Source organism: Myripristis murdjan, chromosome 4 (assembly GCF_902150065.1).
Source record: "Myripristis murdjan chromosome 4, fMyrMur1.1, whole genome shotgun sequence".
In the NCBI taxonomy this organism is placed as follows: Eukaryota; Metazoa; Chordata; class Actinopteri; order Holocentriformes; family Holocentridae; genus Myripristis; species Myripristis murdjan.
Window position 1 is genome coordinate 32,861,445 of NC_043983.1, and position 25,325 is coordinate 32,886,769.

General features: G+C 42.4%; 1 protein-coding gene across 1 annotated transcript in view; it reads right to left on the reverse strand.

The window, feature by feature from the left end:
* ptprfa (protein tyrosine phosphatase receptor type Fa) overlaps positions 1-24,986 on the reverse strand; it is a 424,230-nt gene extending 399,244 nt beyond the window's left edge. The window contains exon 1 of the mRNA XM_030049234.1: positions 24,749-24,986. The gene's annotated coding sequence lies outside the window, so the exon portion shown is untranslated. The remainder of the gene's footprint in view (positions 1-24,748) is intronic.
* Positions 24,987-25,325: the final 339 nt, after the last annotated feature.

Below are 25,325 nucleotides of genomic sequence, written 5' to 3' on the forward strand. Positions count from 1 at the left end.
ACATGGACTGTTTGGTTTTGTCGAGTCCTTCAGTGCTACGTATTTTTGTAGATTTTGTTTGACAAGTAAGGTTGAGTCACAGTCTGTGTTTACTGAAGATGACCCTGGCATGATTTTTCGTACAAAAGAAATGCATGCAGAACATTGTGCAGCTCTACAGGAAAATCCTATGTTGGGCTCAACATTTGGTGTCAAAAAGACATGCTTGCTCAACACATTGCATTTTTTCCACACCTCTGACAACTATGCAGTTGATATAATGCACGACTTACTTGAAGGTGTTGTACAGTACGAACTCAAACTTATCTTTCAATACCTTGTCAACCACAAGTATCTGTCTTTGGAATCATTGTCACAGAGGATCCAAAGTTTCAACTATGGTTATATTGAGAGAAAAAATAGGCCAAGCGGGTTGAAAATGGATGATGCTAGCAAGGATCTTGGACTAAATGCAATTCAGTCGTGGTGTCTTGTGAGAAATGCTCCTCTTATTTTTGGTGATGTATTGGAAAGAAATAACTGTTACTGGAATCTGCTCCTCCTCTTGATTCAGATTGTGAATATTGTGTTTTCACCTGTTGTAACTAACGGTATGACATACTATTTGAAGCACTTGATTAAGGACCACCACAAGCTATTTAAATCTTTGTTTTCACAGAAAAGATTGATTCCAAAGCATCATTTCATGCTACATTATCCACGTTGTATTAGAAAAATAGGCCCACTCCTTCACGTATGGTGCATGAGGTTTGAGGCCAAACATAATTTTTTTAAAAGATCAGTGAAAAATTTCAAAAATATCACAAAAGCATTGGTGAAACAACACCAGAGACAGTTAGCTTACCACTGGGAGAATTTTGATTTTCAGAGATTTGAGTTTGGTCCAGTGAAGAAAGAAACTATAGATAGCTTGGAAGGAGGTGAGGTTTTAAGTTCTATTTTTAATGTAAATGCATACTGTGAAGTGTCAACCACTAATTGGGTGAAGAACTATGGAACAGAATATCAGATTGGTATGTTTGTTTGTACTGGAACAAATATGGAAGTTCCTATTTTCAGAAAGGTCACCAACATCATTGTACATGATGAGCTAGCTTTTATTTTGACTTGCAGAGTGGACACTCTTTATTTTGATGATCATTTCAATGCATACTGTATCAATGAGAGAGCAGATTCATTTTCTGTTTTTCCAGTTAAGGAGTTGATTTATTACAGACCCTATGACAAACAGTTTTCTAATGAGATGTGTGAAAAAACATACATTGTGCCTCATTGTCATATTGTGTGACCTGTGTTGTGGTTATTGCAAAGCCAGTGCTGTTTTTAATGTGGTGTGCTTGTTTGAAATACAGGTTGATTCAAACTGCAACTTGTGTGGTTTTCTTTTTAAATTATATTATTATTATTATTAGTAGTAGTAGTAGTAGTAGTATATTTAACACTCTCCATAGTGTTAATGTAATCTGAACTTTATCAAGTGTTAAAACAACACAATGATAGTGTTAATTTTTGACACTACACACTAGTGTTAGGTAAATTCAACACTGGTGAGTGTTAAATTTCAACTATTGTGAGTGTTGTTCCAACTCTGTCACAGTGTTAACTGTTTAACACTTTCAAAAGTGTTATTTTAACTCGATCTAGTGTGGACCAATATAGACACTTTTAAAGTGTTGAATTTAACTCCCTAGGAGTTGAATTAACACTCCTGAATTTGCTGTGCAGAAGTTCTTTTGCACAGTTTATGTAAAGCATGTTTATATAAATCTTGTTGTCACATGTGATGTCACATGTTGTTTGACTGCGTACCTTTTCTGTCATGTTTATGGTTGTTATATTTTTATGTTTTGTTTCATGTTTTATGTTTTTACACTTTTTATGTTTTATGTTTTTACATTTTTATATATTTGTTGTTGTTTTTTTTATGTTTTTATGTTTCTTCTATGTTCTGATGTCTTTTATGCCTATGTACAGCACTTTGGTCAACCTGGTTGTTTTAAGTGTGCTTTATAAATAAATTTGGATTGGATTGGATGTCAAATGGTTGTTTTTTTTATGACTGTATGTAAAAGTGATGGGAGTGTTGGAAATAAGATTATTAAAGTTCTGAATTTTTCATTAGTTTTTATTTTTATTTCCTTTTGACTTTTTGTTTCAATTTCAGTTGAAAATTGTCTAGTCTTATCTATTTTTTCTGGAAAATGCTTAGATTTAGTTGTTTTTTTTTTTTTGTTTTTTTTGTTTTTTTAGTTCCAGTGTTCGTTTTAGTCTTTTAGTCGACTTTCTCTGCCACAATGTGCCGAGCGGAGAATATTAACCATCTGCTGGGTGAATCTGGCACAGCGCAAAAACTGGAAGATTCCTATCCACCCAAAATACCAGGCTTATCTATGAAATCAGCTGACAAAGTCAAAAACTACATAATTATCTACATAATTTTTAGCTGATTTTAATTAATTTTGTAAAAACACCATACAGTTTCACTTCACGAAAATGTTTTTTCACACCTAGTGTTTGTTATTTTGTTAGTTTTCACTAACAAAACATTTGTATTGATACTAATATCTTGTTAACTTTAGATTTTTCTTTTTCTCCCTCCCCTCAAGAGACTTTGTCTTTTTCCAGGCCGCCACTGTAGAGAAGAATTTGTTCTTAATGACTGGCCTGGTTAGAGAAATCAATACATTTACTCATTTAAGTCAATAATCTATCACAGTTTTTTTTCCCCCACCACTTAAACATCTTTGTCAGTTTCATCAGTTTTGTGTCTTTGTGCTGAAACAACTAGTTAATTAATCAATTACCTCATAAATAGAAAATTCACTGCTTATAATTTCAAATAACTGGTTAATCCAGTTCTTTATCAAGAAGAAATACCAAATATCTTCTGATTCTTCTGCTCCAAGATCATCAGGATGCTAAGACTGTCCTCCTGTTCATATCTTTATTAAGTTCATACTCCATTACTCCACACGCCATACAATCCATTAATCAAAAAAATAAGAATAACAGATGAATTGACAATGAAAATCACCATCTAGTTGTGTCCTTCTGAATGAACGCCGAGTCCTTGGCATGAAACCTGTTCACTTCATTTAAAATCAGGACGAAGCATCATCCATCTGCAGCTCCACAACAAAACTATCTGCCTCCCGACGCTCCCACATGGTCGAAAAAACTACCGAGACAGATGAGAGAAGAGCACCTTGCCTGTTTGTCCATGCAGGTTTGTGCCTCTGTGTTGTGGTTTAGCATGAGAATATCTATTCTGATGCTCGGCCGGCCAAAAAGGAGAGATAAGGCGGCAGAATGACCGTTCATCCTTGTCCACGGGGCATTAAAACACAGCTTCCACCTGGCAGCTCACAAACAACACCCACCGCGTCATAAATTTGCTTGCTCTTTTTGTTCCATATCTTTCTGAATTTATGGCTGAAATAAACTTGAACTGTGGCCATGAAAATGCTTATATCCCTGCCGGTAACACGGCTAACTATTTGTTGCATCGCCGCTCATAAATCAGGCAGCGGTGAGCCTGTCTCGGCCCGAGCCTTTTCAGATCCATTTAGCCCTGATAATGCCTGCTGCCGCAGCGGGCCCCCCCCCCCCCTCCAGGGACCGCAGCCACGTCCCTTCACGAGGACTCAGACCCGCCCCGCCCGCCGGGCCGGGGGCCGCGGCCGGGCGCCCCGCCCCGAAACACAACAGCAAATTAGGAGGAGGGAGGTGTGAGGGACCAGGGAGCAGTCCTGCTGTTCCTGGAGACACTCAGAGCCCCGAGAGCCTGCACACACACACACACACACACACTCACGGTCGTGTTTCCATCACTTTAGAGGCCATTACATTGACTTACATTCATTTCCTGGAGCCTTACCCTTACCTTAAGCCTAACCACTACCTACCTAACCCTTATCTTAACCCAAACTCTAAGTTATCTTACCTTTAATAAATCAAGTCTTCACCCTAACATTAATGATTTTTGCTAAGGGATCTTGCTTTTTGTCCCCATACACTGCAAAAACGCAAAATCTTACCAAGATTATTTGTCTTATTTCAAGTCAAAAATGTCTTATTTCTAGTCAAAATATCTCATTACACTTAAAATAAGACATGATCACCTCAGAACAGGGCCAAAACCACCATTTCAACATTGGGGGAGACAGATATCACGGGGGCATTGAATTGCTAATATATTCCAGCAATACTGGGGGGGGGGGGGGGGCATTTTTGGAGTGCTTAGTCCCCCCCCAATGTATATGGACGTTTGGTCCCTGCCTCAGAAGTAAATTGTTTTTAGACAATTTTCACTTGTTTCAAGTGAAAATTTGCTTGTTTCATTGGCAAAATTTGCCAGTGGAAAAAGTGAAAATTCACTTGAAATAAGTAAAAATTAGCTAGAAACAAGAAACAAATTTTGCCAATGAAACAAGCAAATTTTCACTTGTTTCAAGTAAATTTTCACTTGAAACAAGAGACAGTTGTCTAAAAACAAGTTACTTCTGAGGTGATCATGTCTTATTTTAAGTGTAATGAGGTATTTTGACTAGGAATAAGACATTTTTGACTTGAAATAAGACAAATAATCTTGGTAAGATTTTGAGTTTTTTCAGTGTAAGGGAGGCGAGTCCCTATAACATGACTGCATAAACAGATTTACGTCCCCACAACATTAGTAATACACACACACACACACACACACACACACACACACACACACACACAGTCATGTTTCCATCACTTCAGAGGCCATTACATTGACTTACATTCATTTCCTGGAGACTTATCCAAACCTTAAGCCTAACCCTTACCTTAATCCTAACCTTAACCTTAACCCTAACACAACCCTGCATTTAGCTTACTTTTAAATCAAGTCTTCACCCGAACATTGATGATTTTTGCTAAGGGATCTTGCTTTTTGTCCCCATAAGGGAGGCGAGTCCCTACAGCATGACTGCATAAAGAGATTTACGTCCTCACAGCATTAGTAAAATCTGGTACACACACACACACACACACACACACGTACAGCCTACAAGACAACAAACGAGGCTTTTCTCAACAAGCGTGCGTCTTCATCTAAATCGCCTTCTCATGCGATTCTGTTCAGTTGTGACAGAAATGAGGAAAACACAATGAGGAGATCTTCTCAAAACACATGCAAACAAGACTGATCATCTGAGGGATGCCTTTCAAAATTATTTCTATATCATTTATTGCACAAAGTCCAAGGCACATTTCCCTCAGGGGGCGCTGAAGCGTATCATATCGTGTTGCATTATATCGTATCGCAGCCTTTCTCAAGCGGCGTGCCATCTGACTTCATCAGGGCTGCTGTCAAAAAAATAGTCTGACATTGCTGACATAATAAAATGGATTACAAATTTAAAAAATGATAATTAACTGTACAGCACTTTGGTCAACTTGGGTTGTTTTTAAAATGTGCTTTATAAATAAACTTGATTGATTGATTGATTGATTGATTGAGTTATGCACCTTAGCCACCTCATATGTCCTCAGATTTTCTCTCACACACTTTTCCCGTCACGTCACGCCCTGCAGTGCCTCACGTCCTGTCTCTGGTGTTTAAAGTCTGATTGATTGATTGACAGTGTTTATTACCCTGTGATGCCGTACGAGAGTGCAGCTCGCAAACAAGCACAGAGCAGTTTTTGAAAAGTAACTCTGAATCAGCGTCACCAACTTCATCACCCAGCAGCAAGACAAAGAGACAAAGAGAAGCACCATGATCGCTGCTCGTCCCACGGCTGGAACAGGAGCAACCGGCACAGATCTGGGAAGATTGCACGGTAAAATTAAAATAAAATAAAATAAAATAAATAAAACCTCAAGACGTGGCTTTGGGCACACTGCAAAAACTCAAAATCTTACCAAGATTATTTGTCTTATTTCAAGTCAAAAATGTCTTATTACTAGCAGTGGCGGATACAGAACATGGCTAATGGGTGGGCCTAAAAAATTCTGGATGGGCCTGTTATTTCATTTTGTTTATTTTTTTAGATAGACATGTATAAAATGATATGATGAAAGAAAAAAAAACTCTCGGTAAACGAGCCGAGAGGTTGTAAACGAGCATAAAATACACGTTGGAAAAAGGACATTAAAACATTTATTTATTTAGTTAGTTATTTTTTGGACTTGAATCTGATAGGGTGGGCAAGCTGTCAATCTGGGTGGGCCTACGCCCATCCAGGCCCACCCGTAGATCCGCCTCAGATTACTAGTCAAAATATCTCATTACACTTAAAATAAGACATGATCACCTCAGAAGTAACTTGTTTTTACACAATTGTCTCTTGAAACAAGTGAAAATTTGCTTGTTTCATTGGCAAAACTTGTTTCTTTTTTCTAGCTAATTTTCACTTATTTCAGTTGAATTTTCACTTTTTTCACTGGCAAATTTTAATAAGAGCCATAAAATGAGAAATTTTTGACTTGAAATAAGACAAATAATCTTGGTAAGATTTTGCGTTTTTGCAGTGCAGGTTTTGGATCTCATTAGAAAAGCGTGCTGCCCTCAGCTCCGCCTGGCCTGAACAGAGGAGCTGCCGTGTGGATCATCCCAGGCTCAGGTTTCCACTGATGGTAAATCACAATTACCCTCTCCCTCCCTCTCTCAGTAACCACTTATGCTGTGCGTGTGTGTTTGTGTGTGTGTGTGTCCATCGACTCGAGGTTTTGCATACTTTTCAGCTTGCTGTGACTGAAATAGGCTGAGAAACGCTGTCGTATCGTGTGTGAAATCATAACCAGCGATGTAAAGAAAGACCCGAGGCCCACAGGTCCTGCAGGTAAACTGTGAGCTGGGGTGGTTATTATTCATTATTTACTGTTTTATCTAAGATTAATTTTATTTAACGGGGACGTGACGTTGAATTGATGCAGTTCCTGATGTTTGTTTGTTGATCATATTGTAAAAAAAGTTGGCTTTCACTTTGCTTGGACTTTAATAAATGACTGAGCGCGTCACCACGAATACGACGGTGTAGCATCAGTTTGGAGTGAAACTGTGTGAAACGCTCGATCGATTTGAGTTTCTCGATTTATTTCCTGCGCGTGTTCTGTTCCGAACGCTTTCGAACCGTTTACAAACTAAACGTAGCGGCTGAAATCGAGCTGAGCCGCAATTTAAAGCGAGAGCCCGGCCATCCGAGGGACTCATCTCCCACTCAGGACGCCGACGTGCCGACATGAAGGGAAAAACACACTTTGGCATTAACATCAAAGCGATCTGCTACCTCAACACCTTGCCTCGAAAATTGTTCTGTTTTGAAATTGCATTTTTTTTTTTTCTTGCAGTTTGAGTTATTTCCTGCCGAATTCCAGGCGTCAATTTTTTCCCATAATGATTATTTCCTCATTCCTCGATTATAACAGGCGTGTATAGGAGCGTCTCTGTGATAAATGCTAAAGCAGTGCACTAATCAATTCACTTCACTCAGTCACTTCAGGTCCAATCTCCCGGCCATGTCAAGGTGTGACGGTCCACTCTGTCCTGCCTCTGCGGCGCCACCGGTCACTGCAACATCTATCCACATCCTGTCACAGGGAGGCGCCATAAAAACCCCATAAAAGGCACTCCATCCACTTGCCCTTACAGCTTTCATATTGCCACCGGTGGATCTGCACGGCACGGCCATAAATATCAGCCCTCATTGCACAACAAGTCATTGTGGAGGGGCTGCGGCCCCCGCGAGCGACCGCGCGGCGTTTCGCTTCAGGTGGCGCTCACAAGCCGTTAAAAAGCACCTAAAGCACATGAGGAGCAGCATCATTTTAATCATGATAATCAGATCATGATATTTTACATCATATTATTACTGTCAGGCGAGAAACTTGCAGCTCCAAACTTTCCTTTTTTTTTTTTTTTTTTTTTTTTAGAGCTTATCTAGCTGTTTTGAAAAGGTTTCTGCGGCCGGCGAGGTGTGAAATCACGTCGTGATCGTGTGATCCTTCAGCCGAGACTAAACTGAAACATGACAGTCTGCAAAACTGGAGTTACGAGGTTTTGACGGCACAGCGACAAGATGCTGCTCTACACCCTCGCTCAGTCCTCTCACTGCTGAACACTTTCTGAGAAAAAATGAACACACCCCGGTTTGGTTTTGAAAGAACTGGTCAGTAAATTTATCACTGATTCTCATTTTGATAGAGGAGTAATTACTTTCTCAGTCATTTATCCAGTAAAAACATCCCTGCCGGTTACGGATTCAAAAATGCTTACATTTGCTTGCTGTCCTCTCTTTTTTTTATCATTAAAATGAAATATTTTGCCTTTTTTGGCCGCAGGTGGATATTCAGGGCCAGATCAGTGTCACAGGCTGATGTTAGTCTTTTATTAAACGTCGGTGAACCTTGACATTTTCTTTGCACGTTCTGTTGATGCGCTTTTGGAAGTTAATTCTCTACTGAGAGGCCGACGGTACCCCAAAGTTTCCTATCACCAATCTGTCGTCAGCAGGTGTGGTCCCCCCGCCTCGAGGAGATGCATTCTGGGAGTTTTCGCACCCCATGACGGTCTAAATGCTCTTGAAAAGCACAAAACTCCCCGGAAAACGCTGAATATTTATCCTATTTTTGGAATATAAAAAAGGTCAAATTTAGAAATATTGAACATTAACAGGAGGCCGTTCAGTGTGAAATCTCCACCAAGATAAATACCAGCAGAAGAAATAAGGTACAGATTTGCATTTACTGTTTTGTCCGCTGTCGTCTTTCCAACTGCAGATCTCATTTAGGCGTCACGGCTGTACAGCAGCGTCTCACCAAAAAGAGCACCGACGTAAATAATTCATGCTCCGCTGTATTTATCTTGATGAACTTTCCTCTGGTGTTTCCAGGAGAGGAGCTGTGTTTCTCTAATAGCTGCCGGTGGCCATGTTTGCCTGTCAGGAGCATTTGTTTTGCAGCGGCTCCTCCTGAGCGCCGGCACACAGCTACAGCAGCGACTCTGCCTGCCGCTTGGACCGATTCCCTGTTTGGAGCAACATGAGTGAGGAGCCACATGGCCAAGTGCAAATCACTGGCAAGTCAAGGCGAAGGGTGTTCATAAAAAAATAATTAAACACAGCATCGCCTTTTTTTTTTTTCTTGCCGTGAATCAGCTGAACCGTCTCGGGGGGGAGAAGCTGGGGAGGAAATGGGATGACATTCCCGGGGAACGTTAAAAAAAACCGAGCAAAATGACGGTAATCCAAACAGATACACAGCGGCCCGAGTGCGTTCACAGCCATGTTTGGTGCAGGAGCCACGCGAGGTGAAAGGAGTTCACCTGATGCCAGGAAAAAAACATTTTTTATAATTTATGACGACCAGACGACTGCTGGCCTCATCTCGGATCACGGGGCGCCGCGGACCCACGGGACTTTTAATAACTTTTTGAGTAAATGAGGTAAACGAACATCAGGTGAAATTAGGCAGAAAATGGCACTTTATAACAGCAGTGTAAACTCCTGTCACTTAATTGCATGCTTTCCCCTCAGGAGGAACGCATTACGGAGACTTGAACAGCCTCCACCAGCAGGGCTAACTCATTTCATAGATTAAAAAAAAAAAAAAAAGGCCCGTCACTCTGCTTAAGAGCAGCGACTCAGACCGCACGCCGACGCACGACCGCCTCCCAAACACGCCTTTCATGCACCCGGACTTCAAAGTGAGCTGAGCTCCACTCTCTGCGGCGTACGGGGCCACAACTGCCCTTTTAGCAAAATGGCATCTGGTTCAATCTGACGTGATGGACGTGATGCAGTTTGACTGATTGCATAGTTTTATGTTGGTGTCATTTGATGCGGCTCTGGCACACTGCGGGCGTCAGATCTGAAATGCCAACACCACAGGAGCAGCCGCACTTTAGGACAAAAAAAAAAAAAAAAAAAAGGTTATTAGGAAATACTTGAGGTAACATTAGAAACATCATGGAGGAAAACTAAACCCCAGTTGAGTACAACAATGTATTTATTTATTTATTGTCTATTTATCGTCATTATCATTATGCCATTCTTTCCTGATGTGAGCAACAGCTTGAACAGTCAGACAGTCCACGAATACGGCGAGGACGGGAACACTAAATAATAAACAACACTGTTTTAGCCTGCTGTTCGTGTTGTTGGATTAAATCTGGACAAACTGGGAGGGCGTCCTGGTGGTAGAGCGTGTACCAGTAAAACCAAGCCCTGACTGCAGCGTCCATATCCGGGTTCAAATCCGAACTCAGGCCCTCTGCTGCATGTCGTCTCCTGTCTCTCTCTACTGTGACCATCAAATAAATAAAGCATAAATGCCTACAAATTAAACTTTAAGAAGAACCAGCACTTGTTTTGGCTCCACTGTGGAGTTTGTTGCAGGAAAACAACCAGCTGCCAAAAACCCACAGCAGTCGACAGCAGACGGTCAGTTCACCGAGCAGGAACAGAAACTGAAACATAAAGTTTTGGAAACTGTTCTGCAAAATCCATAAACTCGGATTAAAAAACCACCAGTAGGTGCTGGGCACAAACACAGGAACCCAGGAAGCAGTTTGTAGGTAGCTGAACTGCTGATTGTGTTGACCGGACACTAGTTTACTAGGTGTGTTTTCTCGCCAAAATGTGATCATGAAGGTTGTAGCTGCCCTCAAGTCTGATGCAGTGGACAGGCAGCTGCTTTCCCCTGTTGTCGGCCGGTAAAGTTACTTCAAATGTTAAAAATAAAAATAAACGACCAGTGAACCCAACAGACACTCAGAAGACGACACATTTTTACCAGGCGGCTGTTGGCTGCCCTTAAACGTTTACAGGGAAAGTTTTGACGCCTCCAAACTGAACATCTGTCGGCGTCCAGGCGGTTTGAAGCTCATCAGCACTCGGGCAGTGTGAACCATGCAACTCAAAACAATGGATTTGATTGGAAAGCAGGTTTGACGAACATCAGCCTTACCTACAGTGCGTTCAGGCCTTTACTGTCCCAGGACGGTCCAAATTTTCAGTTTCAGAGGTTTGACAAAGTGGTCAAATATTGATGGATTCTAAATATTTATAGGCTCTTCAAACAGTGCTGGTGTAATTAATTAGGAAATTTGCTGACAGTCATTTTCATGATTGATTCTTCTTTTTAGTAAATCATTCAAGTAAAAGCCACAAAGATTGTTGCAGCTTCACAAACACTGAGAGCATTTGCTTTTCTGTTTTTTTATATCATTATAAAATCTTCTTCTTCTTTTTTTGTTTTTTTTTAGGCTGGTCAAACCTGTTAAGCTTCAATAATTACTTTTCTAATGATAAATCCGAAAAAATACTTAATAGATTAATTAAAAATAAGAATGATCATAAGCTGCAGCACTAAATTCAGATAAGTGCCACTTGCAAAGCCCAGCGTCTCTCTGTAATCACCGAGCCACATTGAACACAACCACTTCACTAATTAGTCAATTAATGAATTAAGACAACTGATGAGCCAACAGGCAAATATTTGAATGTTACTTGACTTCACATAACTCAAAGGAGGTATTAACATGCACTTAATTTCTTCGAGCATTAAGGACTTAGTGTAAGTTATTGTAGTGTTAAGATATTTTTTCCCTCATTAATATGCAAATGTATGCAGCAAGGTGCTCTGAAATGTAATCAGATCTTTTTCTCCAGAGGGAACATGTGGGCTAAATATGAAGGTTCTGTTCTGTGCTGCTTCTTCAGCAAATGTGCTCTCAAGATAGTGAATACACACACATACACAGAGAGAGAGAGAGAGAGAGAGAGAGAGAGAGAGAGAGAGAGAGAGAGAGAGAGAGAGAGAGAGAGAGAGAGAGACGGGCGCCAACATGAAAACGTCATGGATATTTTTATTGTCAATTAATCTGGTGATTATTTTTCCATATCTATGAAATGTTAAAAACAATGACAAATGCCTGTCACACCCAAAGTGATCCTTCAAATTGCTTTCTGTGTCTGACCCGCAATAAACAAATAAATAAACAAATAAATAAAGTAGAACATGTAGAAAGCAGGTAGTCCCACAAACTGCTGTAACCTGCAAAAATTCCTGATTGTATTCCCAAAACTCAGCTCAGATTTATTTATGTAGCACCTTCCAGACAAGCGTGCAGCCCGAAGGTCTTCACGCTGCAAGATTAAAAGAACACAAACAAAAATAAAAAAAAACAATTAACAACAATAAGAGATTATACTATACTAAAAAAATACAGCTACAAAGACTGTAAAATGTTGAAAACAAATAAATACGGCAACAAAATAAATTTGAAAATGAATGAATAAACTGAAAAACTGAGGCAATAACATTACTCCAAAATAAAAGCCAGATTAAAAAGTAGGGTCTTTAGACAAAAGAACAAAAGAAGTGCGACAGCCTCATCAGGCAGACGTGGATAAGATCGACACAGTCAGATATAAACATATAAACATATAAAACATAAACTAGCGGGCCTCATTCACCGAGTAAAACTGGGCTGGATCTGAAACCACGACTGTTTCTGTGTTTAACGTCACAGTTTTCCTGCAGTATTTTGTAATGACATAAAACCGAGAAAAGCGAGAGGATCCGGGCATTTGTGAAGCTATAACCTGCAAAATCTTTGATTTAAAAAATGATCAAAATCATAATCAGTTAATTTTATTTCTTACAACTGAGTGAATTGTTTCAGCTCTCTATCCAAGATAAGGACACTAAGGGCACTGCTGTCGGCCTTCAAACAAAAATATAAAAAATAAAAGTAAAAATGCATATCTGTCAGGCACTAATCCAGCGTTTAGCCTTGAACTGATGATGAGGGAAGATTTTCTCTGTCCCGTTGGCATGCAGGAGACGTCCCGGAGCGCCTCGGGGTCACGCCCTCACCACTGTCATCTGCTCACCCGTGAAATACGGCAGCGAGGACACAAATGAAACACTTCAACGTTTCATTCAACGTAAACACTTCATCCTCCACCCTGCTCAGCCGTGTTCAACGTCTGCACAAAAATACGGGCCAGCAGCAACTTCAGGCAACCGTCTTATTGGTGCCAGCCTTCAAAAAAAACAAAAACATATAGGTCAAAGTCTGCAGCACAAAGCAACAGGGAACCAACACCGGCATCAGCCCACGTCTCAGCCATCAGCCTTATTCACTGATGTTCAGCAGGAACGAGCTTTAAGAGAGAGGCTGCAGCAGCAACTTTGAAATAAACTCACCGGCCACTTTATTAGGTCCACCTGTTCACCTGCTCGTTAACACAAATATCTAATCAGCCAATCACACGACAGCAGCTCAATGCATTTAGGCCTGTAGACACAATCGAGATGATCTGCTGAAGGTCAAACCGAGCATCAGAACGGAGAAGAAAGGGGATTTAAGTGACTTTGAACGTGGCATCGTTGTTGGTCTGAGGTTTTCATGCACAACCATCTCTGGAGAATGATCGGAAAAAGAGAAAACACCCGGTGAGTGGCGGTTCTCTGGATGAACAGGACTTGTTGATGCCACAGGAGATCACAGGACGGGGGGAGGCAACCGTGTGGCATGGGGGGCTTAGAGGCTGCAGGTTTTCGTGATTAGTTCCTCTTCTCTACTTGAAAATGAGATCATCAGTGAAATCGCCTGGTGGAGGTTTTGGTTGGAGTGAAAACCTGTAGACTCCCAGCTCTCCATGGCACAGGATGGCCTACCCCTGTCACAGGAGAATGGGCAGACTGGTTCCAGTTGACAGAGAGGAAACAGGAGCTCAAATAGCCAGTCGTTCCAGCCAAGGCCTGCAGGAGAGCATCTCTGAAGGCAGAACACGAGGAACCCTGAAGCAGACGGGCTGCAGCAGCAGAAGACCAGACCAAGGACAGGAAACTGAGGCTGCAGTTCACACGACTCACCGAAACCGGACAGCAGAAGGTTGGACAAACATCACCTGGTCTGATGAGTCTCGATTTGGACGGTCGGGTCAGAATTTGGCGTCAGCATCATGACGGCCTGGATCCGTCCTGCCTTGGATCAGCGGTTCAGGAACTGCTGCTGAGACGGTGTGGAGGAGGTTTTCTCAGCACCAACTGAGCTTCGTTTAAACGCCACAGCCGGCCTGACCACATGACCACAGTGGACCGTCTTCTGACGGCTACCTCCAGCAGGAGAACACACCACGTCACAGAGCTCAGATCATCTCAAACTGGTTTCCTGACCATGACAGTGGGTTCACTGGACTCACACGGCCTCCAGTCAGCAGATCTCAGGCCAGCAGAGCAGCTTTGGGACGCGGTGGGACGGCGGATTGGCATCATGGACGTGCAGCAGCTGCGTGATGCTGTCGTGTCAATATGGACCAAAACCTCTGAGGAACATTTCCAGCACCTTGTTGGATCTCTGCCACCAAGAACTAAGGCAGTTCTGCAGGCTAAAGGAGGTCCAACCTGGGACTGATAAACTGTCCGGTGAGTGTCTTTACACACGAGGAGGGTGAAGGAGTCGACTGCATCAACAGGTCATCCTGTTAAACACAGACCTGAAAGCCTGGCGCCGCCTCTCAACCACTGATCTGAATTAACTGAAACATTTTGACGGGAAAACGCCACATTTAAACGCCGATATTTAAAAGTGTCATTAGCGCGGCTACAAAGGCCGGCTTCCTCTGTGCCTGCCGACGGCGCTCGCTTCAAAGTGCGACTTGCATCAAATATCCTATTAAGATTATTACTATTATTTTTTTTTTCTTTTCTTTGTCTAGTCTGTTCTTATTTTGGAGGATGTCCAGGGGGGAGAGGGATATGTGTTTTCATGTTTGTATGTTTATTTTCTGAAAAATTTATAAATAAAGTTTCCAAAAAAAAAGTGACACAATGTTCTGCTAAGACTTTAAATAAACCTCAAGATAATGTCACATAATGTAACATCACTGGCACTGAACCATCAGTTGATCAATCATAATTCAACTGACAGAAAAGTAATCAATTATAAATTTGATCAGTTATTAGTCTGTCTAGTCAACTTTCTTATCAACTAAAAAAAAAAAACAAAAAAACAACTTTTGCTTGTTTACTCTGTTTTACATCATTAGAAAATTATTATTATTATTATTATTATTATTGTTATTATTATTATCATCATTATTATTTATGGATGGAGGTCAGACTCAACAAATCGCTTGATTGATTTTAAAATGAGTTGCAGCCATAAAATATTAAATTATTACTGACCAACAGATTTTTAACAAATGATTTAACAATGTTGCAAGTTATTCATCTCAGGTTTTAGATTATTTCCCAGTTACATAATCTATTACACAACATTACATCTTACAAAATAATAATCACTGTAATCATATGATAATGTTTTTCTTTTTAATAATATATTTAAGTGCATCAACAGGTTTCACCTTTGACCTTTTAGGGATCTCTGATGACTTTACAGCGAGTTATTACTTTATCTAACATCCTTACAGTCATCAGGAAATCACTGACCTCCTGCATTTGTGTTATCAACCCTTCCCACCCTTTACAACCTGCAGCTTCACAACTTTGAAAGTGGTTTGATGGCTTTGTGATGAAAACCCTGTTCGCTTCAGGCACTTATGACCCTTTTGAAGGATCTGAAGTGTGAGCAGCTCAAGATCACACACAAACTACACCAGTGATAAACACTGATGATTTTTTTTTATCCTCGTTTATTTGCATTTATTTACTTGTTTCAACACGGTGAAAACAAGCCAAATTCTGGAAATGAGTCACCGTGGCGCTCGCCGCCGCTGCGACTTCAGACCCGCTCAGGCACAGCAGCCATCAGCGAGCTCCTTTTTGATCCCAGCAGTCATTCTGTGTCACAGCGGGGAAATCACAGGTCTGGCGCTGGCTGATGGGATCATGTCCTCGCTCTGTGGGGAGATGAAACAACAACATGGCCAGCCGCGCGACGGCCCGAACAACACAGCCGTGAACAATGGAGGGGCTCGCTGAAAGAGCGCGGCCATTGTGGCTCCATGCTATTGTGGAAATGAAAGCGGAGAACCTGGACTGTTCTGCAGATGGGTCAATCAGCGCGGGAACAATGGCGTGACATGTCAGCGACACACACTGCGCTTTCACGGCCACAAGGAGCGGCGCAGGGGCCCGCTGCTGTGAAATCACTCCCCCGCTCTGCTGACGGACAGCCTGTTTATCAAATCACACATCAACACCACTTCCTCTATGACTTCACATCGACGACACGCTCATTTCACAGCACCACTTCATACACAGCGTGAGCTTCAACCACAACCCGACGCAACAAATTTAAAAGTCACCAAATATTGAATGAATTTTTCTGAGCCGCAAACCTTTTCTAGCAAAGACGCTGACTCGTTAAAATGTAAATTTAAAAATCATGACAAAATGTAATTAATCGGCTTATGCTGAACAGTTTGTGAAATTTTGATGGGAACGCCGTTTCGTCCGTGGATACTACACCATGATTTATTTTTCTGTCCCACGATATGTATCATCACATTTTTGAATCGCGGTAAACTGAATTTCAGTATATCCCTGTAACACGGCGCACTCTTTAAAACGAATCAGTCTCTTAAGTGGAATATCTGTATTGCATTTCGGAAAATGGCGGGCAGGGTGTGCATGCGTCTGTGAAAACCAAATGCTGTTATTACCAGGGTGGTGTTTTCTTCTGCTGAACATCAACTGCTCGGAAATTTGGCTGTTTTTGTCAAGTCACCAGCGGCTGGTTTTAGGACATGAGGCACCTGTTTTCACCTGTTTCAACAGCCAATCAGCTCGTAGCGAAGTCAGCCGTCAACAAGTGAGTTACGACAACAGAAAATAGACGAGAGAAACCAGCAAAAGAGAGGAGATATCCTGTCTGCTGTTCATGGCATAAATTTAACGCCCGCATCTTTGCATCTTCACCGTTTCATTAATACCAGACATGCAACTGTCCTCATTCATATTTTACGACCCTACAAATTATATCACCCAAAAAAGCCTGAAAAGCCAGCAGTTCGAAGAAGCTCACAGGAAAGAATGGAAACAAAACTCATCGGTGCAAACTGGCAGGCTGAACGCTGCAGACCGACTTTCTTTCGCAAGAAGCTGCAAGTTTGAACTCGTCTCATCATAAATCTTGGGTCTTTCGATGGCAGCAAGGAGCCGTTAGAAAAGAAGTGCCTTGCTCATTGGCACCATGCTGATTGAACATTACTTATTGATTATGCTCAGATTGTCACAGCCCACATCCTTATGGTCAAAAGGCCTTTTCTTTAGGAAACACTAGGAGAAATATATATCTTCAGAAAAATTAACACAAACTTGATGCAATGTTAAATAAATAATAAAAAAAAAAACAATAAATCAGCAGTGTGGATCCTTAAATATTCCTTTAATATTGCGTTCATTAATGTTGATGGAAAGCCGTTTTGCAGCACCTCAGTGGTCTCACACAACATAAAGCACGGGGGTTTGCAGCGGTACGAGCCAAAATAACCACTTCCCAGTGCTGTGTGTGACCCTTTTTGCGAGGAGTGTGTGGAGTGCGGAGACCCCGGCCCGGCTGAGGATATACAGCAGACCAGAGGAACGTTGTCAAAATACAGCAGCCCTCCACGCCCATATGTTTTCATGCCTGTTCATCCCTGAAATTACACACAATTTATCACTGAGGAAAGGACGGGGGCGGGGTGGGGGTGAGGCGGCCCACGTGGCGACACCAGTAGCCGGGGCCTTAAATGAAAACAGATGTGTGGGCAAATCCGCCGAGGGCTGCGGCGGTTGGTCCGCGCGCCGTCGGCCGCCCGCGGTCCTCCCTCTCAGCCGCAGCATCGCACAGCCATCAGTCAGGTCTGCAGCTCAAAACGGGAAAACAACGGTGACGGAAGGCTGGAGCCCACCTGCACTGCATGATGGGGAAGGCAGGAAACGACCCGACAGTTTGTCTTTATTTGTATTTAATTGTGTTTTTGTTTTTGTTTGTTTCAGCTGAAATACAGAGAACCTCCTGAATCTACGGCCGACAGGATGTTTGAAGGTGATGGACGTGAGATTTTATTAACATGAAGGTTTAAAAATCGACTGATTGGCTATGATTTCTTGGGTTTTTTTCAGTGTTGATGGGTCCAAAATGCAGGTTCTGTTGATTTTTGTCAGCGGACAACACACCAAGCCAATCGTATTACAGCATTGAAACCACGTCCACCTCGGGGGCGGGGCTCAAGCCGGTTGCCAGTTTGGCAGTCAGTGAGGAAGAGGCTGAGTGTAGGACTGATTTTTCACCAAAAATCACTGTATTAAAAAAAAGAAAAAAAAAAAAACTTGGTAACCATTTGAGCAGCTCAGTGACACAAACAGCAGCAGCCTCAGGTGAAATTAGTCTTATAAAATGCTAATTTATTAAAGCAGCTGCATGATTTGTTCAGTTTTGGCTTGAAAGTGAGGCGATATTGATCAATGTGAAGATATTTCTCTAAAGTCAAATGGCGCTGGAAGGTCAAATTTGGTCTACATGAAGATCTCATTTCCACACATCAAATGTTTCATGTAAAATATCATATATGGAATTATATTATTATTATAATTATATCGGGGCTGCCAACAAGAAGCTTCCAGAACATTGTAATAGCAGCGGTGATGTGCATTCATACAAAATAAGAAACTGCACTTGCACTTAAATGTTCAAAGTCTACTGTTGTGATACAATGCTCATTTAAAACAATAAAAAATAAAAAGCACCTTTATTCCATTTATGTGCATCTATACGTTTGGACACGCCTTGTCATTTCTTTTTTTCTTTATTTTTTTTATCAAAACAAATTCTGGTTTGGTTAACACTTTTGTTTCTATATAATCCCATTTGTGTTCGTTCATAGTTTTGATGTTGTATTAATCTACGGTACAGTTTGCAAAATAATCAAATAAAAGAAAAAAAACATTGAAGGAGCAGGTGTGTCCAAACCTCTGGCGGCTACTGTACACGCAAATTATATTCCTGTCTCGTCGGTTTAAGCCAGTGGTGTTTGCGAGAGGCGTCCTAACCCACACTGCCTCTGATCTCATGATACACACACACACACACACACACACACACAGTACATCTGACCACATACACTATAACCTTAAATGTCAAGTCACGGTAAAATGTCACAGCAGTGCACAGCGGTACCAGTTAATGTGGAGCGCATCGCTTCAAATGAGTGGCAGTCTGTGGTCAAATCAGCTGGCAGAGGTAACCCTTATGTTTTTTGTTTGTTTGTTTGTTTTAAATCAACATTTTGACTGTACACAGCTGCTGAATGCTCTTTGTGAACTGACAGATATAATAAAAAATCTAAATGTGAACATTCAATCAGTGTCTGGGGGTTGAAAAATCATCTTGAGCCTGTTTTTAATGTCTGCAGGCATTTTTTAAACAAAAAAAAAAGTCCACTGGAAATGCTCAGCTGAGAGTTTAGACTTCAGTTTATTACAGTCGGACTGAGTTTTATGTTTTTTGCACATTGTGGTGCCGAGGCATTACGAGCTCATTCAGTAGCTAGCTGGGCTTTGATAAAGTCAGCAGCGAGCAACAACACGAGCGACGATGGCAGAATAATTTCTGAGGTAAACATGAACATCTTTCCCAAACAAAACGAGCCACGAGGCGGAGGGGTCCCGTTTCGAGGTTACGTCCGTCAGAAATGTCACACTTATCTGATCAAGAAAGCTCACAGGAAGTTAAAAAAAAAAACAAACACTGGCAGTGTACGATGCAAACAGCACGTTAATTATAAAGACTGAGTTCATTTCTCACTGGTAAACATTCAGCCCATGATGCTGCTCTGCCTGCAGTTCCCCCCACATCCACTAGATGGGGGTATAACGTTCAGATAAATGTATCCATCACCTTTAACTCGTATTGTTAAAGGGGCAAAGACGGGTGAAAAATGAGAGGACTGTTACGACTTAAAAAAAAAAAAAAAAAAAAAAAAAAAAAAGCGCACCAAACATGCTAATTCCATGTTTTTGTTGGTTGAACGGTTTTCATTTTGATCAGCATTCAATTTTGCAATCGGGCTGCAACTACCAATTATTTTCACTGTTGATAAATCTGGGTTATTATGTGTTTATTCCCAGAGTCCAAACCCATATCTTAAAATTGCTTCCTTTGTCTGAACAGCAGCCAAAAACAACACAAAACAAAACAAAAAAATTCATGGTAGAAGAATATAAACTGGGGAAATGATTAATGAGTTCTTGGCATTTGTGAATCTGTAACCAGCCAGTGTTTGGTCCTTTTACTTGATATAATGACTAAAGCAATAAATGGATTAGCAATATAATTGATTAATTTTCAGTTGCTTAACTAATTGATTAACCGATTTCAGACCTATTCTGAATAAAGCAGCTTTTAAAGTCTCTTAAAAAGTGACATGATCCTGCACCAGTGAGTGTACATTAAAATTTCAACCAATAAAACCTTCACAAATCGACTGTCATCCACCTCATCCCTTCAAATAAAACTGTGTTTCTCTCCCAAACTGAGATCCTGTCGTTTTGCACGTGTGAACGATCCGTCCCAGCACCAAACTTCCTGTTTCAACAGGAAATACAAACAAATCAAGACAGTAAGAGTCCATCTCATGGGGTCTTTAAGTGAAACTGAGGATGAATGAATGAACAATCTGCCACTACCAATATGTCTCTGTTGATGAATAATCCTGGTTTGTCAATACATTTCAAAGATCAGAACAGTGCCGCCTGCCAAGCAGCAACAACAGTGTGTGTGTGTGTGTGTGTGTGTGTGTGCGTAACAGTGCTGATGGTCACATAACAGTGTGTATGTGGGGCTGTCAGCATGTGTTAACAGCGTGTATGAGTGAGTAACACAGTTGATGCATAACCAAGACAGTGGGCCTCATTTATCAGTTAATTCTTGAATACATGTGAGTTTCCTCATTCAGCTTCACAAACAGACAGTTACCAACGTATTGATCAGAGGCACATGGTTCCCATCATATTCAAATGCATTTATTGATAAATCCCAATCATTCCTTAACTGGAGGTGAACTCATGGGTCCACAGGCCAAATGGCAGCCTTTCATAAACTTGTGGATGAAAATGGCGTTGAAAAATGTTGGAAAAAAAGATGAATTTTGGCGCTCAGGTAACGTTCACTGCCTGTGGGAAGACACGAGCAGGCTGCTCCTCTGCAGCAGGAGCTGTGGCGTCACGGCTTCACAACAAGCTGACATATGGAAGCAGATCACAGAGCAGAGAACCGTGCACAAACTTAAAAGAGCGGTTTGACTTGAAACCGTCTCTCTACAAAGAGCGTCGCCGCCAGCCCGAGAAACATGAAGACCGGGGGGGAGGAGGCCCGGCAAACGCCGCTCTCCCACGCCAATGAGCGCATCGGTGCCGTCACCGGGGATGTGTCAGCGTCTGGCATCGGCCCACATGGGCGGTGACATCATACCCAGCGCTGCAGCTATTGACCTGCCCGACCCACCCGCCCACCCAATCACTGCCTCCCGCTTGAGTCTGGGTCAGCCCTCTGCATGTGACAGCACAGTCTGTCTTTAATCTGGAATAACGTCAACAAAAGCAGCGCCACGTTCAGCCTGTTCACACATCGACACGCCGTCCATCACGTTCCCCAACGAGCCGGGAAACTTCACACCTGGAAACCTAAACGCCAATTTTCACATTTAGCCATCAATGCAAAGGAGCTATAAAATCTGCTCATATTCAGCTTGATACAGCAGCAGGCACAGTGTGCATGTGTGTGTGTAACAGTGTGGATGTGTGTGTAACACAGTCAGTATGTGTGTAGCACTGTGGGTTTGTGTAACGGTGTGGATGTGTGTGTAACAGTGTGGATGTGTGTGTAACACAGTCAGTGTGTGTGTGGCAGTGTGGGTTTGTGTAACAGTGTGGATGTGTGTGTAACAGTCAGTGTGTGTGTGGCACTGTGGGGTTGTGTAACGGTGTGGATGTGTGTGTAACAGTGTGGATGTGTGTGTAACACAGTCAGTGTGTGTGTGGCAGTGTGGGTTTGTGTAACAGTGTGGATGTGTGTGTAACAGTCAGTGTGTGTGTGGCACTGTGGGGTTGTGTAACGGTGTGGATGTGTGTGTAACAGTGTGGATGTGTGTGTAACAGTGTGGATGTGTGTGTAACATAGTCAGTGTGTGTGTGGCAGTGTGGGTTTGTGTAACGGTGTGGATGTGTGTGTAACAGTGTGGATGTGTGTGTAACATAGTCAGTGTGTGTGTGGCAGTGTGGCAGTGTATAATGAAGTCCATGTGAGTGTAACAGAGTGGATGTGGGGGCATGACATAGTCAATGTGTGTGTGTGTGTGTGTGTGTGTGTGTGTGTGTGTGTGTGTGTGTGTGTGGGTACTTGTGAAAATATTTGTGTGTAACAGTATGGATGCATCTGACAGTGTGGATGTGTGTGTGTGTGTGTGTGTGTGTGTGTGTTGGTAATAGAGTGGATATGTGTGTATGACATCATCAACATGTGTATGTGCATGTATGTAATTGTGAATATCTTGTGTAACAGAGTGGATGTGTCTGTGTGTGTGTGTGTGTGTAACCGAAGAACAGAGTGGATGTGTGTGTATGTTTGAGTGTGTAACAGAGTGAATGTGTTTGTGTAACAGAGCAGATGTGTGCGCGTGTGTGTGTGTGTGTGTGTGTGTGTGTGTGTGTGTGTGTGTGTGCGTGCGTGCATGCAGCCTCATTAAGATGTACACTGCAACACACTCTGATGCCTTCCATCATACATTCACAGCGCTGGCATTTAGCTGACGCCCTTATCAAGACAGACCAACAAGAAGCAGAAAAGAACAAGCTGCCTCTCTTTCTCTCTCTCTCTCCACCTCTCTCTCTACCACTCTCTCTCTCTCTCTCTCTCCCTCTGACTCGACCTCTCTCCATCCTCCCCTCCCTCTCCCTCTCTCTCCTCCTCATCTCCATCTGAAGCTCTTGCTCACTTCCCTCACTCGCTCCCTCCTCCTTTCCTACTCTCCTACCTAACTTTACACTCTCTCTCTCTCTCTCTCTCTCTCTCTCTCTCTCATTAACCAGAGGTCTGTCAAACCCAGGTGAACTGACAGCCAATTATCACTGTTTCAGAGAAATCCATGCGCTCATCTTATTCTTCCTCCTCTCCCTGATGCATTTGAGATGTGCAGCCGGAGCAGGAACAAGGCAGCTCGCCTTGCCGTTCTTGCTTTCGAAAAAAAAGTGATAATAAAAAAAAATTAAGCACCGGAGAACAAGCCTGTACGGAAAAGAAAAGTCAAACAATAACTGGCTAACGATTGCAAGCGTGTTGGATGGAGAGAGACGGGCTGCCAGAGAGAAACACAATGGAGAGCAGGGCGAATGTGGCTGAGCAAAGTAGCAACAGCTACGCCTAGGAATCTATTTTTCTAGACAGAACATCCATATAAATAAATAATGCATTGTAGCTCCAGACATTAATATTGTTGTTGTTATTCTTACATTATGTGCCTTGGCGTTAAATTTTCCATGTTGCAGTGATGAAATGGAGTGTGTTTTGACAGCTGTGGGTGTGCAGGCGTAGTCTGCAGATCAGAGGCAAAGTCGCGCAATTTTCTCAAGGGGTCAAACGCATAACTGCATAAATAAATGCATCACACCGAGTCGACACGAATCCCCAATTTCTCAGCTGCGTTTTCTGTCGCGGGAGCAATCCACAGAAGAGACTTTATTTTGGATGACAGAATCATCTGTCTTGGTTACACGCCTGCGGTGCTCGCACAGAAAAGCTCAGACTTCAGATGGAGCGTTACGACAATTAAAATATAGAAACGAATACATATCCGCATAAAAAAAATACAAATTAACGAGGCGTGTTTAACTATTTTGTATAACTTTGACAAAAAATATATAGGCTACGTATATTGCTACACTTTCTGGGACGAGATGAACATGTAGGCGATGACTTGACTGGTCAAATTATTGATGCATGGCACAGTGCGGACTGGCCGCGGCCGCGATATACGTGCCGTTCTCTGATGTGGAGAGACGGTCACGCCGAACTCCATTAAAATAATCTGGCAAAATTAATGAATCCTTGGTTCTCGGCCAAGAGATACACTCCAACATAGGAACAAAGACTTTAACTAGGTAATTTCGATGCGTTCTTAAAATCGGCGCAAATATAATCCACCGATCAGCTCAAATGTCATTAAAATTTTAACTTTTACAACTGGTTCGCCTGTGATCGCCTCGTCTCCCTCCGCTAAAACACAACCTCGCAGCGCAGCGACGAGCAAGCGTGAACCATTTATAAAAGTGGGAATTTTATCGAAGGAAACGCCGTTTGGTGAATCCTGTGTACGCCGAAGTCAACAATGGCTCCCATCGATTCAGAAAAGCTATTATGCCATATTCCGTCAGCTCTGTCATTTAGCCGATAGACGCGGCTGCATTTAGTGACACATTTCTGAATGGCAGTTTGGCGTGTCTCCACAGCGGAGAGGACGGCACGCATCGGGGCTCCGTGAAAGGCTGTCAAGTCAAATCAAAGTGTTGATTGGACTTGTCGGAATATGATGTATTTGGAAAAGTCGTGCAGTCACCATCATCATCATCATCGTCATCAGTTTTCTGAGTAACAGGACTAATGCGGAGTCAGTTGACAGGAGGCTGCGCGGCCGGGCTGCAGGACGGTCATCTCCCTGCACAGATGTCACTCATGCACCATGAAGCCCCTGCCTCTCTGTCACTTCACACCGCACACCAGCACCTAACCCCGCCGAGCAAGAGCATTTAAAGCTGCAGAACTCACCATTTTCTAGGGTTTCCCAAACGTTTGCATTTCGCAGGGGATATTCACAAGAGCAGAGAGGTCTCCAAGATAACACACTTCACAAGAGTCTCCCAATTCCTTCAGTCCCGCAACACTCGCTTAATAAACTGGAAAAAGGGTCCGGTGAAGCACGCTTAGGAGTTCCTCCAAGTATAATCCTCTGGTTGTGCTGCTCGGACTTTTTTTTCTCTCTCTTGTGTCAGTAAATGTTCCCGGTAAGGCAGCGGTATCCGTGTGTCTCCCTGTCCGCGGTGGCTCCTCTCTGAGCGACCAGCATCTCCAACACTTGGTCCACACACACTCTCGGGATCTGGCGGGTGTGTTCGGCTGTGTCCGGAAAACACTGGAGCACAGGCTAATAATAGCGTCCAGCCCCTCTATTGCGAGCTCTTGTGACTGTGTATTTTAAAGAGCGATTGGTAGTACTCATAATAATGAGAATTTGGGTTTGTAATTATAAATCCCTGCAAGATGGGGGGATGTGGGTGGAGGAAAAGTGAACGAGCAGGTAATGCTGTTCCCTCCCTCCTGCTCCAACCTGCTCCAGTGGAGATCC